Source organism: Papaver somniferum, chromosome 10, assembly GCF_003573695.1.
Source record: "Papaver somniferum cultivar HN1 chromosome 10, ASM357369v1, whole genome shotgun sequence".
Classification (NCBI taxonomy): Eukaryota; Viridiplantae; Streptophyta; class Magnoliopsida; order Ranunculales; family Papaveraceae; genus Papaver; species Papaver somniferum.
This window is the reverse complement of record NC_039367.1, coordinates 98,631,042-98,649,050: the sequence shown is the minus strand read 5'-3', so window position 1 is coordinate 98,649,050 and position 18,009 is coordinate 98,631,042.

Below are 18,009 nucleotides of genomic sequence, written 5' to 3'. Positions count from 1 at the left end.
TGAATCTCCCCATTGCGGGAAGTTTCCACTATAAATTATCCACCGAAGAAAGTTCCACCCTCGATGCTATACTTCAAAAGGAAGAATATTATGATCAACCGAAAAAGGACGAGAAATTCTTTTACACTTGGTGGGTGTCTCAATGGTTTCCTACAAAACCAAGGTCGGGCCAAGAACTGGATGATGAACTCAGCGTGGTCGCATTTCTGTCTTTGTGGCTGTCTAGGGACATCTTTGATGTCGGCTCTGGGAAGAAGACCATAAGACACGATCTTGTCATGTTTTCCATAAAGTTAGCGAAAGGCGTGGTTCTACCCTTAGGCATTTTATTCCTTGGATCGTTGTACTCTCATCTGGATGATTTGGCAGCAGACATGCACACCTCCAACGGGTACAAGAAAGTGGAGTCGCATATTCATATAGATTTCCTCCAAGCATGCTTATGGGAACATTTCAAAGGTTATGCTACCATCCCTGAAACTTCGTTTTCTAGCTTGTATGGTGGTTCGAGAATACTCCGTTGGCAAAACAGACGACAAAAACCGGGGGTAACGCTCGTCGATTTCCTTGATAACGTGTATGACATAGATTTTCGTCCATGGGGACCGGTTCATTCTTCTGTGGTTTAACCAAAGACCTTCACCACTGCTTCCAACACTGTGTTTCACACTGATGGAAAGGATATGAGCTCTGGAGATATTATATTTATACAAAGCTGCATTCCGGGATATGTTCCATCTTATTTTGATGAATTCCTCACTTCGGTTCCTTATAGTATTGACAGAGCCGCCCGTCATATAGGATTTTTTGATCAAGGAATCCCGTTTGATCGCCCGCCAATGCCTTCAAAGGAGCTTGTGCCGTCTGTTCTTGATGCTAGTCTATTTTCAATGAAGAAAAGCCTTCCATTCCTGCCTCTTGGAAGAAAACCAGCCCCGACTGGTAGGTATAGAAGTTTTTGGCGAGAAGAGCTGCTAGCTTTTCAAAAATTCTCGGAAGAGATCGTGACAGTTCCTCATGGTGACCCCACACTCGCAATTTTGAAGAAGCATAAACGATTGAAACCACTTCCGGGAAAGCGAACCAGGGATGGACCTTCTGGTGACTGCAGTCCCCATGATGAAGGAGCAAGGTCTAAGAGGAAGGAAAATGGACCGATGGTTTTCAATTCTTCCCATATGAAGGTACTTTAAACTTCTCTTTTGATCTGCCGACTTTATCTATCTTGCGCCATTTCCACTAAAAGTGATCTTTATTCAAAATCAGGGCTCCATGAAGGAAAATGCTTTGACGATGTTGGCATGTAGTCGTAATGCAGCTTTAGAGAAATCCGGTGAGACTGAATCTCTCGAAGGCGATGACAAGGATGATGCAAACTCGGTCGGCGATGAAGAAAGCGTCTTCTAGAGCGGCAAGGAGTCTGATCGTTTCAGTGAGCTTGTGGATGAGACCGTGGCAGAATTCAACTTTGCGAACGATGCGGGGAATGCTGGAGAGGCTACATCTATGATTGTAGTGGCGATCCCCTTCAAGGAGCCCCCTGTGACCGACAAAACATTGGTTGTGCACTCCGCTGTTGTTCCCTCTGCTGGGGTCACTTTTGAACCCCTTTTTGATGTCCCTTTTGATGATCATGTGCTGGTTGGAGGGTTCAGTGTGCCAGCTAAGTATGAATAGTTATACACCAAGATATGGAAGAACTACGGCCACATAGCTACTTCCAAGAATCTTAAAAGTCGCTTTGTATTAGTCAATCGTGTCCAAGAAGCTTTATCCTCAATTTATGGTATGAGCATCGTGATTGGGTGCACCGTTTCCGAGGAAGTATTTGAAAACTGGAAGTTTCATCGAGACGTGTTCGTGCAGTATAAGTTTAATGCCTCCTGGTTCTGCAAAGGACTTTCTGAAATCCAGAAGATGCAAGGCGAAATGAATGAAGTTCCTTCCATGGATTGCATTGCTCGTCAGGAGGAAGATATCGAGAGGTTGTCTAAGGAGTTGAAGCTGAAGTAGGCCGCCCTTCAAAACGCGAAAGCTTCCCTTTCCAAAAAGAGCGAGTTGTTGCTGAAAGACTTCCCTTGATAATCTGCATCTCCTTTTCTCATACTTCTCTTTTAGATGTTTTCAGTGATGTGAGGAATTCCTTTCATGATTTGATTTGATTTTACTTTTTTTGAACTAGCAAGTGATGGAAGATATTTGAATTTGATTTTGGGATAATTCATGAGTATTTTTCTCCGAGAGGAATTATGAGCAAGTCAATAGAAATTCTAGACATTCTCATTTTTGAACGCAGGTAATGTACCTTAATAAATTGTATACGTTGCATGAAAATCGCAAACATCACATGAAAGGAAACATGTATATCGAAACATAAGATGGAGATTGGGAACAATAATGACTTCATTCTCAAAATGGGACGCCTGTGAGTCCCCAGTAAATTTCCAAAGATTTCCCATACAAATATTTGTTTTAACGAGACTTAAGACTTACTTGTTGGCGAGATTCCAACAGAATGAAATTAGTCTTTCCCGGATAATTACTAAAAACGGGTTGTTGTAACACGCTTCTGCTAATGACTCTGCTAATGAAAAGTCCTCAGCTAATTTGATCTCTCCTGTGAAACAAACACATCGGCTTATGGAGAGAGGAAATATTCTCGGTTCATAGGTGCATCTCCCTTGAATTGATTTTCTTACAGAGGCGTTTTAGGACGTTGCATTCACTGGTGGGGTGATGGATGAATCTGTGGTAATGACAATATCGTGGATCAATCATCTCCTAATCAATCGGTGAACGCCATACAGGAGGTAGTTGAACTACTCCATCTTTCACCCACGCCTCCAATATCTCCATAACCTTTCTCATTGAAAACGGGAAATGCGGGTATTCTGAATCCAGCTTTTCTTATGTTTGTAGCTGTTGTCGTGAGAATTCTTGCGGGTTTTGATACGAGGCTCGTTTCGAGAGAATGGTTGAGGTGTGTGTTGACATAGATGCAGACCGTTTAGTTTGGCGGTTTTGCCGAAGTGTAACTCCTCCTGAAGGTCCCACATCAATGGCGTTACAACGCGGTTGAACTGAGTACCGTTCATCAGCGAAGTTTTTGTATTCATGGTGGTCTTGGCAAATTTATCCTTCTTCTAGCGCCTCTCTGTTTGGTAAAGCCGTTGTGGTTGGGGGCATGGACTGTTGAAAAGCTCTCTGAACTTTTGCAAGGGTCTTGAGATATATACTCTCCAACAGAGTTTCATAAGCCGGGCCTTGGTTCTTATTTTGTAGGTGTTGTGACACTCCTGGAGAGTCATGTTCCCAGCGAAATGTTTTTGGCCCTTCGTTGCTGGGTGGATTTTGATCGTTTACTTTCGGCTCATATCCAAGGCTACGTATCCTGTCTGCATCACTGCTGGTAGAAGCACGAACTTCGGATAAAGATCCAATGTCCTCTTTATCATTAATGGTGTTAGCTGATTCTTTCCACAATCGGTTTAGTTACTTCGTAAAAGATGAAGCATCTCGTTTTTCCGTTTGGAGATATCGTCCTGACTTGCGATAATATCTCTTAATACCCCAGCTATGTCTTCCGCGCTTCTATCACTCATGACTTTCGGAGAGATTGGCAGACGAGGATGCATCACAGAATGGAAGTTTTGATATTTGTGATTAGAACAAAATTGGGTTAAATAATGTGTTTAAATCCTAAAACCACCCTCCCGAATTCAAGAAAATTGAAAAATCGAAATCGATCTTGCAACCGAGAGATTAACCTCCCACTGTGGTCGCCAGTTATTTATGGGTGAAAACTGTTTCTACTGGTTTTTGTAAATTTGGGCGTGTGTGGATGAGAAACAAATCTAAACCCTAACCAAATGCACTGCACTGGAGTACTTTAGATTCGAGAGATCAATCTGTAAGACTCTGGACTAAACCAATAAATGGTCGTTCCAGATTCAATTCGGTCACAAGGTGAAGGAGAAGGGTTGATCTTAGGGAGGGAAGCGGAGAAGGTGTTTGAGATCAGAGTGTTGAATTATGAAGGCGTGGATGTTTATGACTTGTGTATCAGAAAATGATTTCTGGGCTACTTGTGTTGATAACACTTGTCCTCTCCCTTTTGAAAATAGATTAAAAATCTATTTATACAAGTCATTAGAGCGCAACCCTGACCTCGTAGGAAGTGGAGGAAGTTAAGTAGTGGATTAATGGAGTTGTGTAAGAGGTGGTGATCACTGTGTGATCACACCTTCACCCATTACTCAATCATTACTAACCGTCCGTCTTTTCCTAACACGTTCTCGTAATAGGCGTGTTTCACGCCGCACACTGTAAACCGCCAGACCAATACCCCAGTAAGCATCCCCCAGTTTGTGACATGTTTGATGTCTCGAATAAGTGGGTCAAGTCGTGGGACCCGCCGCGGAGAATAGCATGCCGCTATTAGGTGAAACAACTAAGTTGTTGAAAAGGCGAGGGTACCCAAATATACCTCAATCTAAAAGTTTTCCTACCTATAAGTCCTTTCTCTGAAAGTGATTGTCTATGGACTGAATCGAGACAGTACAACTAATCGGTTCACACTTCGTATGATCGTCTATGTATACGAGATCGAGACAATACAACAACGAAGTATGTTTACATGATATAAAGGCTCGGACTTAACAAAACACAATAAGATTGCTTATAAAGTAAATAGGAATTAACGTTTGTGTAATTTACTTTAATTATAATAAAACAATTATAATGCGGAAAATAAAAGTAAATGACACGGCAAGATTTTGTAAACGAGGAAATCGCAAATGCAAAAAAACCCCGGGACCTAGTCCAGAATTGAATACTCTCAGGATTAAGCCTCTACACAAAATTACACTTAACTTCGTATAGTTGAGACCAAGTAACTAACCCTATAGTTCACCTAGTTCCGTCTGTATTCCAAACGCCTCCGACTTATGAATAAGTCACATACTTGGAACAATCCCTTTGGTTCGTATTCCAAACAGTAAAGGAACAAGAAATCTGTTTGGTATCAACTCTATTCAACCAAGTGATATGAGTCGGACAAAGGCTCTTCCGTTTATCTTAACATAAACTCCTTCGCCAGTTCTAGATATATCTTATGTTCAATCACCCAAAGGTAATCGATTAAGATTAAGCCAACAACACCTGTAATCCGAAGAACCGTGTTGATGCCGATCTCTCAATTAACCAATCTACCACAAGGATAAACCGATTATTAATTGGATCCTCTTTTACCCAAACAAGTATTCTGCACACCAAAGATTATAAAACCAAAGTCAGATCTGCAATATCTTCTTTGTCTTCAAATCTTCTTAAATCTTCAATAAAAACCTGAACACAATCCCTTGAATCTCTTGTGATCAATCACGCACAGAACGAAGTCTGTTAACAATGGATTATCACAAGATCGTCTTTAGAATTAACAACAGTCTAAAGATCCCTGTCGAAACTCTGAACTAGTTTCAGTGAATCTTATATCAGAAGAGAAGATTCTCAAGAATAAACAAACTAGGTGCAATCAGATTTCAACCACTATTCGTTAATCAAATCAATCGAAAACAAAGATAAACCGCAATTATCTAGTTTCCCACCAACGGGTCGCGCTAGAGATTCTCAATCCCAAAGAAGACTCTAAAATGAACGGCCGTAAGAGATTTCACCTAATTAGATTACTCTCCTCTCTGATAGGCGGCTACACCAGTAACAAAGACAAAAGAGAAAGTTTGTTGTTACGAAGGATTAGTTTGCTAGAAAGGCAAACTTCGTGTATTTATAGACAATGAAGTTTGGACACAAAGGAATTTCCAAAACCGAAAATATTCTCAAGATATTCATTAAAGCACAAATTCGTTTTCCATAATTCCTGGAAATGCTCTGTCCAAAAATAACAATCGAAATCTCTCGGAAAATCTAATTAGTAAATGCACATTACCAATTCTGTAATTTCCCTACAAAGTGAAATTAATAACCTTAATTAAAAGATTCTTAACTTACTTATGTTTCGATCCTGTGATTCTCTTCCCTTAGGCGTTAAGGAATATCTTTGAACAATTATAGAAATAAACATTCACAGCACGTGTTCAAAGTTTGTCGACATCTTTACTTTGTAAGTTCTCTTTCACACTTACAACCTTGAAACCGATTTTCCACACTTCCAAACAAGTTTAAAATTGGTTCATCTGACTTTCAAGAACTATATGATTGATCAAACCAACATTCAATCACAATCATGGGTTTACGGTTCTACCAAAACAAGTTTCGGTTCTACCTCCATCTGAGTACTACGCATAGTCACACTAGCTTCCCAAGGATTCGGTTGACTAGGTACTAGGATCGGTTCCCCACATATATATGGTATCTAACTTATATGTGTAGCACATATCCATAGGATCGGTTCCCCTTTCTTCTATAAACCTTGTTGCACCCCATATAAGGATCGGTTCCCCTTGGTGTACTACACCTTACTAGGATCGGTTCCCTTTCCCTTACTAGGATCGGTTCCCTTTCCCTTACTAGGATTGGTTCCCTTTCCTCAAGGCATACATAATCCGATCATACCACAGGTGATTACTTAAGATTGGTTTTACTAATAAAATTTATACCAATATAAAAGTCAGGACTTTGTGAATAGTTCTACTAAGAAAACAACAAGTTGTGAGCGGTTATACTCTATCACACATATTGGTTGTTCATAAGATATGCAATGAATAACAAAACCAATAACTCCTGGCAATTTCCTTTTCGGTTCACAAACAAGTTTATGAACTTACTTCCTTAGAACACGTGTAAACATTGTTCCCTAGGATGAAATCCTCACCTCATACCCATACATAATCACAATAGTATTCAAATGATTATAGTGATGTCTTATCTACAAAGTTTAATGATTAAGAAATAAACCTCGTATTGTATTCCTTAATACTATGTCTATCTAGAGTTCATATATGCTTCGCAGTTATGTTTTCAGTATGCACGACTTGAAAGATATGTTAGGGAATGAAACAGCTCAAGTAAAATATCACTAACCTCAAGTGGAAGGATGATTGTTGTCATTGTAGATCCTTGCTTCTTCATATTTTCAATACTTCGCAATACTTGTAATGTCTCATATCCTAATGCTTTCAAGCTAACCTATACGAAGTTTAACTCTAGTACATAATCAAGCGACTCTTAACATGAGTTTTGGTTCACTAAAATATGACAACCAAACTTGACATACCAACGCTTGGTGGGTTCAACGGATCAATGCTCTAACAATCTCCCCCTTTGTCAATTTTAGTGACAAAATTCTTACATCATATGGATAAACAAATTACAAGAATTCATTACACTCCGCTTGATTCCCGATTCAACAACACAGTAAAACTGCTTACATTCAATCCTTGAAAATGTCGTTGTTGACATTATAATAACAAATGTAATACTCCCCCTAAGGAAGATAGGTAGATATTCAATCCGCACGTCTTTTTTATACTAATCAATATGACATGTTACTCCCCCTTAGTCTGTGCTTTCACTCTTTCGTTAGATAAAACATTCAAGTACCAATGTTCTTTTCCTTAGTGATACCAATTAATATAAAATTAATGCCAGTATCACTTGTTTACTCCATATATTTCTCCTCCTTTTTGTCACAAAAATGACAAAGAAACAAAAAAATAAAGGACAACACGAAAAGAATCTTACGAATCTCAGAATAGACTTGCAAACCTGTAGAGTTAGGCACGAGGGTTCCACACATCATGTTCTGATAACCAATATCAAAACCGAAAATACAAGTAGTCTTATTTTGATATGTTACCAAGGAAACAATTTCCCGAAACAATTTTTCCCATTTAATTTAGCAAAGCAAAAACAACTAATCACATTAGTCCCTTTGCTAAACCGATTGTTCAAAAACAACCGCTTAATTCGATAAGACCAAAACAAAGATAAACTCCATTTTTCTCATCGGGTTCTAATTATCCATAAACTTAGACCTTTCAATTTTAAACAAACCAAATACTAGGTTAGTTAACTAGCATTTCCTTGTTTAGGCATTCGATTAGACTTGAATAACTGAAACCTCACTTCGATAAGACAAACTAAAATCAGAATTAACTTAGTTTCTTATCCGAAATCGAATTGGACTAAACAACTCATCCGTACACATATTATTTCGTTAAGCCATAAATAATTCATACAAACTAACATAAATCAACTTGCATATTTATTCACCTCAACCGGAGGCAATTAAAACAACATAGACATTAAAAGCACCTCAATTGCACCGTAATTCTGTAAGCCTAAACCATTGAAACAGTACAAAACCAAGATAACAATAGTTTTTCTTAACCAGGACCAATTAAATCACACACACATCAATTGTACCGAAATTTTGTAAGCCTAAACGATTGATACCACAGAATAAAGCAAGATAACAATAATTTTTCTTAACAGGAACCAATTGAAACACACATCCACACACACATCATGGAATAAATATCAATGGAACCTAAATTTTGTTAAGCAAAAACAACAAATATATATAATATAAACTCAGTCTTTTCTTAAACAATAAAAAAATTAACTAACAAGATTGTTACCTCAAATTTCGCATCCACTTCTCCAATATGATAGCATCTTCGTCCAGGGAGAATTGATATCGAAATATCACCACGTTGTCATCCTTATGCATAAACAAAAGAATAACAACACACCTCAAACTTTACCAGAGAAAGGTTGAAAACCGATTTTAACAATTGCAAGCAAAAGTTGAAACCGTCGAAACACATATGCTTTTATGCTAAACCAAAACCGATTCAACATATTGTGACTTTTTCACATACTGTTTCTATTAGAACCCCTCATAATCCTTTGATAAAGCCTACCTACTAGGGCTAGAACTTAATCCTGCTAAATCAAAAAGTCACCCAAACCATGAGGGTTCACCATATGAGATCGAATATTAAGGTAGTAAAACCGAAATCAAACATCCCATAAACATACATAGCAAGTAAGACCAATATTAAGATAAAAGAAATTAAGCACAGGCTATGTAAACTGAAAACTATCACAAGAAAAATTACTAATCAAATAATTTTATTCATAGTAGTTTTATTCATAATAGACCAATACAATCAATGAAAGAAATAAAAAAAATTGATGTTTATTATTCCTTGCAACCTAGTCCTTCATGTCCGAGATGAATGAAGGTGGATTACTACTTTTCAGCTTTTGAATTTCTTCAAGTAGAAACCCTTGTTGCTTGACCAGAATCTCTTGCAGATGAGAAATTTTCGTGAAGGATTCTGCAAGAGCATGTAATTCTTCCTTTGATTGAACACAAAAATGTGCCAATTCCTCAATACACTGATCTTTCTTCAGAGTATTCTCTCTTTCCTTCTTGCTAAGCCAATCTCCCTTTCTGATTTTACCCTTAATGTCAAGAGATAATCCAAACTTAGTTTTAAGATGATCTTTCTGATCTTGCATCTTCTCCAGAGAAACCATTTGATCCAGACCCATAGTTCGGACAAGGAATGATCAAAATATGAGAACAGACTTTTTATATTTTTCATACTTTCGAAAATATAATATTCCTAAAGATAAGAATATATTAAATATCTTCAAATACTAGATATTATTTCCATAATCTACACAAAAGTGCCTTGATTTTTCTTCTTCCTCACTCAAAAATTGGCACACGAGATGAGGAAATAATTCTAATACCGATCAAGTGGCATTGGTATGATATTTTCACTCATTATGGAATTTTGAACAACCAGAGTGTTCTTGATCTAGTATAGTATGAAAAGATCACTTTCTATTACCCCGAACCAACAAAGTATCTTGGGATATACTGAAATTGCACATGCAACTTTTAGTAATTCTATTAAGACAGTTTTTGCATCTCGTCTCATTTCTCCCTTTAACATTAGATGATTTAATAACATCTGAAGACATGTCCATTCTTAAAATGGGTAAATCACTAATGGTGGAGGAAGGAATAAGATTGACAACTAATGCAACATCAGCTGTTTCCTCATCTTCAAAATTGTATGACTCAGAGGACTCATCTAGAGTTACAACCAATGCCTTGCTTCCAGTGTATTTCTTAAGATTGGTACAGTCTTTAGCAATATGATCAAACCCTTTACACTTGAAGCATTGTGGATGATATTCATCATCTTCTTCCTGATCCATTTTAACAGGAACCCGATCATGCGGTCGAGAAGATCGATAAGTATCCTTAACGAATCTCTTGTTTATTTTCTTCAAGAGATCTCGAAACTGTCTAATAATTAATGATAATGATTGTTCAATTTCATCATCAGAATTTTCTTCAATCAGTTCATTTGAATCATCCAATTGTCTATTCTTCTCCATTTGAGCATTTGGAATTTTTGCTTTAAAAGTGATTCCTGTACTTTGAATAGACTGTGATTCATGATCAAAGATCTTTAACTTACCAACGAGTGTGCTTCGTGTAAGAGTTGAAAGATCATTTGCTTCTATGATTGCATGTTTCTTAGAATCGTATCTAGATGGTAACGATCTGAGAATCTTGCATAATATATCTTTTTCAGAAATAGTCTTTCCTAACGAGAAAGGAGCATTAATTATCTCGGAGAGCTTAATGTGAAACTCCTCAAAATTGTCGTTGTCATCCATTCAAAGGTTTTCCCACTCGGAAGTGAGGGTTTCAAGTATAACTTCTTTCTCTGATGAGTTTCCGTCGAATACGATCTGAAGATTATCCCAAGCTTTTTTCGAAGTTTGACATGTAGACACATGATGTTGTAAGTCACGGCTTACAGCATGAATAATAGCATTCAAACCATCTGAATACTGCTTTGCAAGTGCCTTTTCTTCGTTCGAAAATTCTGCTAAACGTTTGAGTTCAATTTCTGAATTTTCTCTCTTTGGAAGAGTATAACCATCGACGACTAATAGCCAAGTATTAAAGTCTCATGATTGAAGAAAATATCTTATAGAAGATTCACACCATAGATAGTTTGTTCCGTCAAATCTTGGTGGTACATTAATTGAAGTCGATTCATGAGCACTCGAGTTCATTCTTATAGGTTGGATCGCACCAAACACAGATTGTTAGATCTTTTCGTGCTTGCATGATCTGATACTAATTGAAAAGGCGAGGGTACCCAAATATACCTCAAGCTAAAACCTTTCCTACCTATAAGTCCTTCTCCGAAAGTGATTGTCTATGGACTGAGTCGAGACAATTCAACTAATCGGTTCACACTTCGTGTGATCGTCTATGGATACGAGATCGAGACAATACAACAACGAAGTATGTTTATTTGATATAAAGGTTCTGACTTAACCAAACACAATAAGATTGCTTATCAAGTAAATAGGAATTAACGTTTGTGTAATTTAATTTAATTGTAATAAAACAATTATAATGCGGAAAATAAAAGTAAATGACACAGCAAGAATTTGTTAACGAGGAAACCGCAAATGCAGAAAAAACCCCGGGACCTAGTCTAGAATTGAATACTCTCAGGATTAAGCCGCTACACAAAATTACAGTTAACTTCGTATATTTGAGACCAAGTAACTAACCCTATAGTTCATCTAGTTCCGTATGTATTCCCACGCCTCCGACTTATGAATAAGTCGCGTACTTGGAACAATCCATTTGGTTCGTATTGCAAACAGTAAAGAAACAAGAAATTTGTTTGGTATCAACTCTATTCAACCAAGTGATATGAGTCGGACAAATGCTCTTCCGTTTATCTTAATATAAACTCCTTCGTCAGGTCTAGATATATCTTATGTTCAATCACCCAAAGGTAATCGATTAAGATTAATCCAACAACACCTTTAATCCGAAGAACCGTGTTGATGCCGATCTACTCAATTAATGAATCCAATCTACCACAAGGATAAACCGATTATTAATTAGATCCTATTTTACCCAAACAAGTATTGTGCACACCAAAGATTATAAAACCCAAGTCAGATATTCAATATCTTCTTTGTCTTCAAATCTTCTTAAATCTTCAATACAAACCTGCACACAATCACTTGAATCTCTTGTGATCAATCACGCACAGAACGGAGTCTGTTAACAATGGATTATCGAAAGATCGTCTTTAAAACTAACAACAGTCTAAAGATCCCTGTCGAAACTCTGAACTATTTTGAGTGAATCTTATATCAGAATAGAAGATTATCAAGAATAAACAAACTAGGTGCAATCAGATTTCAACTACTGTTAGTCAATCAAATCAATCGAAAACAAAGATAAACCGCAATTATCTAGTTTTCCACCAACGGGTCGCGCTAGAGCTTCTCAATCCCAAATAAGACTTTAAAACGAGCGGCCGTAAGAGATTTCACCTAACTAGATTACTCTCCTCTCTGATAGGAGGCTACACCAGTAACAAAGACAAAAGAGAAAGTTTGTTGTTACGAAGGATTAGTTTGCTAGAAAGGCAAACTTCGTGTATTTATAGACAAGGAAGTTTGGACACCAAGGAATTTCCAAAACCGAAAATATTCTCAAGATATTCATTAAAGCACAAATTCGGTTTCCATAATTCCTGGAAATGCTCTGACCAAAAATAACAATCGAAATCTCTTTGAAAATCTAATTAGTAAATGCACATTACTAATTCTGTAATTTCCCTACAAAGTGAAATTAATAACCTTAATTAAAAGATTCTTAACTTACTTATGTTTCGATCCTGGGATTCTCTTCCCTTAGCCGTTAAGGAATATCTTTGAACAATTATAGAAATAAACATTCACAGAACGTGTTCAAAGTTTGTCGATATCTTTACTTTGTAAGTTTTCTTTCACACTTACAACCTTGAAACCGATTTTCCACACTTCCAAACAAGTTTAGAATTGGTTCATATGACTTTCAAGAACTATGTGATTGATCAAACCAACATTCAATCACAATCATGGGTTTATGGTTCTACCAAAACAAGTTTCGGTTCTACCTCCATCTGAGTACTATGCATAGTCACACTAGCTTCCCAAGGATTCGGTTGACTAGGTATTAGGATCGGTTCCCCACATATATATGGTATCTAAGTTTTATGTGTTGCACATTTCCATAGGATCGGTTCCCCTTTCTGCTATAAACCTTGCTGCACCCCATACAAGGATCGGTTCCCCTTGATGTATTGCACCCCTTACAAGGATCGGTTCCCTTTCCCTTACTAGGATCGGTTCCCTTTCCCATACAAGGATCGGTTCCCTTTCCATTACTAGGACCGGTTCCCTTTCCCCAAGGCAGACATAATCCGATCATACCACAGGTGATTACATAAGATCGGTTTTACTAATAAAAGTTATACCAATACAAAAGTCAGGACTTTGTGAATAGTTCTACCAAGAACACAATAAGTTGTGAGGGGTTATACTCTATCACACATATTGGTTGTTCATAAGATATGCATTGAATAACAAAACCAATAACTCTTGGCAATTTCCTTTTCGGTTCACAAACAAGTTTATGAACTTACTTCCTTAGAACACATGTAAACATTGTTCCCTAGGATGAAATCTTCACCTCATACCCATACATAATCACAATAGCATTCAAATGATTATGGCGATTTATTATCTACAAAGTTTAATGGTTAAGCAATAAAACTCGCATTGTATTCCTTAATACTATGTCTATCTAGAGTTCATATATGCTTCGCAGTTATGTTTTCAATATGCACGACTTGAAAGATACGTTATGGAATGAAACGGTTCAAGTCAAATATCACTAAACTCAAGTGGAAGGATGATTGTTGGTGTTGTAGCTCCTTTCTTCTTCACATCTTCAAGACTTCGCAATACTTGTAATAGCCATAGGAAAGTCGATCGTCCAAGGGGAAAGGAGGGGCGCCAATGACCATGCTGGCGCCTCTTTGATCATTCCAGGTAAGATCTCGGTCGTCCAACAAGGCTGGAAAAGTTGGACAATTGTGATCAATTTGTGGCAGTAATGTGTTGCCGCAAACACCGATTAGGGCTTCAAAGCAGCCGTTTCTACCCTAGTTCAATCGAACGACTTGGTGTGCTATCAACTCCCATGAGTAAGTCGATTGGTAAGGGATAATATTGGGACGGTGGTGAACGTATTGGCATTTCCTTGATCTTTTGGAACGCGATCTAAGCCGTCCAACTAGGATGGCGAAGTTGGACGGATATGATGATTCTTGATACCGTTTTTTACGGTTTTAGCTCGTTCGGGCTATTCTTGCACAACGTGATCACCCATGTTTAGGATCGGCATTAAAAGCACTTCGCGTCTGAGGGAATGTGACTCGATCATCTAGGACACTAGTGGGGCCGCCGGTAGTCACTGCGGTGATTGCGTAATTCTATTAGGAGTAAGCTATGCTTGTTAAATCATGCGGCCAAGTTGTGTGACCGTTATTGTTTATGAGACTGACATTAACAGTCATAGATTTTTTTAAGAATAAATGTGTGTTCAATCATTCCAACTTTAATTAAAAGTGTGTGAACACATCGATCTCTTTGTCAGAGAGATGTAACTCGTATGAGTATTTTTGTGCAGATCCCAATACTAACACTTCGGGAGATTCATGCTACTCTGCCGAGAGAGAGCATTGATCGTCATGTCATGTAAGTATTGAGAGTTCTACTGGGAACATAGCACGGAAAAATATCAGGCGAGTCGTGCATTAGTTAATAATGCTTGCATAAAATAGAATTCACAGAATACTTGGGATTACTACTGTGCGCACCATTCTGAATGAATTTCATATATACTGAGTTGTTCAATACATGTGTAAATAAAAAGGTTTGAGCACTCGTTACTTTCAAATGGCCTTTATTCCTTTGCAGGACGACAACGTATTAAGATACAGGGTTTTACAATTTTGACCCTAGGTTAAAAACCACCATCAACATTAAGTCCCCTGCTTAGCACATAATAGCAATGCTATTGTGGGGTAAGCAATGGATGGTGACATACAAGATGAAATAGGGACGAAAGAGATGAACTTACCAGGAGGAGCCAATCGACGACAGGACCGTGCAGCATTGGTACGACCATGGGGCATCGGTGCGGCGGGCCCATTACTACTTCTTTGTGTGTCCAAACCGAAGAAGGAAACCTTCCTTTATTAAGTTTCTACAAAGTGTGCGTGTATAAAAGGGCATCGACACTTTTTTTTAATTCGTTCGTCATTTCTTCGTCCGTAGCATCTAGAAGGAACGATCAAGTTTTATGAAAATCACGTTATGGTTTTGAATAATTCTTCTTTGCAGGTTTGAAGGAACGATCAAGTTTTCGAAATTCTGACGTTATAATCACAACAGCTAGTGAAATTGTAAATAGGTAAGAGTTGGATAGTTACCATTTTTGTTGCGTGTTTTTTATTGGTATATCCATGACTCCATGTATTTCGCATCAGATAATGGTGACTTCCAGTTACAACCACTCTTCTAGTTCTTCCGGGGAATGCTCCAGAAATATCAAGTCAAAGATGAAGACTTCTGCAGATGTTCATGCTGAGGTGAATCAACCTTTCAGATACGCTAGAAAGTTGATACATTGTATGTCTCTTGATCATCTGGGATTCGTCCGTGCTAAGAAAGCAGAGACGTGATGAAATGTCACATAAGAAAAGAGCTAAAGATGAAAAGCTCATATCTCATCAGCAGAAACACCATCGACTCCAGCAAATGAGTATCAACTGAAGATGAAGTACGGCCTTGCACTGCTGGTATAGCTCCTGACGTGGATGAATGAAGAATTTCATCATAATTCGTCATCAGAAAATTCAGAACTCATCCCTTTAGCAAAAACGCCATAAAATCTTCATCCGATGTCGGATTTTCGCGATCTACCATGTATCCTCAAGCCCAGGAAATTTCCAAGCTTTAACAAAGAAGTTTTTTTTAGTTTTGATTAGGAGGTGAAATCAGCGAAACAGTGAACTTTCAGGAGATCTTCAGAACTTTTTCAGCTGTCATGTAGTCCAAAAGTTTGGCCACATCTTTCTGCTAGTTTGTGCAATTGATTTGAATTTTGGATATGTTGTAGAGGACTTCCATACGAAGATAATGGTATATTATACATCCCTATATTCTTCACCAATTTTTTCCAGCTTGCTTCTTTGTGCGGGACAGTGTAAAATCATCTCAGACGAGCTTGTTGTAAAACACTCTCGTTGTGTCTTTAGACCATTCGCTTGTGTCTTGAACAGTTGGTGAAGGATTTTAATGCCATCGATTCATTTGATATAAGGCCCTCTTGATTGATACATGAGCATGGTGCTTTCAGTGCCATCTTGATTCCGTCAGTCGTAGAAACATCACTTCTGAAACCCTGGTCATGGGACCATAATTGAGGTTGCTCTCAAGAGGGGGCGATGTAATGACCATGGTTGCATGTCCCGGTGATAGAATTTATTTTACGATGAATGATTAGCACTGGAGAGCCCGACGCCACGAGTCTTGGACTTGTGAAATTGATCGTCATGATCAGCGGACCATCAGTCCCCAGTATTTTGTTAAATCTCTCCTTTTCATTTTCCCTTCTTCTGGAAAGACCTAGATAGAGGACCGAGTAGAAAAATTGATTTAAATACCTAGGTGGTCGAAGTTTGAGATACCTTGATGAAGGACTCAGTGGAAAGACCTGGTGGACACCGACTGACTGTGGAAGTTATGAATCTCGTCTGAGAATTGCTGCTTGCATGTGTATGCTCTGTAAGCTGTAGGAACCTCATAAGACGTCGGAATTTGACGCTTGACCACAACTTTTAAAGATAAGAGACTGAGTTATCATATGAGCAAATAATCACTCTATTTGGAGTTGCAGAGGTCATCTAACGAAGCGTGCACATTTGTAATTTGTAATCCCATACAAAATTTTCAGATTTCATAGACCTACGGTAAAGGCCATATCTTTCAGATCGTATGTACGATTGATGCACCATTTTGGTATGTTGTATAAGATACATAGACGAACATATTTCATTGAGGAAGTATTGTCCCATTCCTCACCCATTGGTACGTTTTTGTGAACCCATGGTAATGAGAATATCTTGTAGAAGTCTCTGGCTTGTGCCCACCAGTCGTGCAAGCTTTGGGAAGACTTTCATGTGAACATATTTTAATGTCTACACATCTTGATACGAATCATTAATGCTTCGAGAAGTCCGCTTCATCGATAAATGCTTCATAGAATGGTTAGTTGATGAAGCCCTGTCATGAAGATGTTGCTCCCGAGACCGTTGTTGATGCTAAGATCACGATTGAATTTTCTCCAAACATTCTTGTTAATGATGAGACCATGGAAGGAGTTCCTCCAAACATCCTTGTTGATGCTGGAGTTTCTCCAGAGACCGAAAAGGATAGATACATGATTATCGACATATTTTTTGCTCCTCCACCCAGTGAGCCTTTAAATTCGCGAACTAGTTGGTGGGTTTAGCATTCCTAAGATGAAGGTTTACTGGGAGTTCAACCCGAATTCTTCTGAAAAGTACGACTTTACAACGAACTGACTCCGTCAGTGAGTCGACGTTGTTGTGGTAGATAGTCTTCATTCTGAATGTGATCGGTGAAGAGAGGAAGTTCATCAGTCATACAGGGGTTTGTAATGTGGAGAGGTCCCGTTGATGAAGTTTCATGGAATCACATCAGGTTGCAATAAATAGGTTTGATACGATCTTTCCAATAAGATCAAGTCCCCGGTGTATGATGAATAAGTGTGTCATCGTCGAGAAATTTGTGTTGAAGCCAGATGCGCCATTATCGAAGGTATACTCTTTGATTGGGAGTAAAATTCGAAGGCTTCTTAGATGATTGAGCGTTGAAGTGTTTATTCCATAAGCATCGAATGTCTTAGGTTCGATTATCTCGGCCCTGAATATCTTCTGTTGATTCAGCATTCCTTTCGTTGCGGTAGTGGGATTCAACACTTGTGCAAACATCGGAGCTTTCTGATTTTGTGGCACACATGGACACTCCTTCAAGGATATGGAGAAACGCCCAAAGTATTCT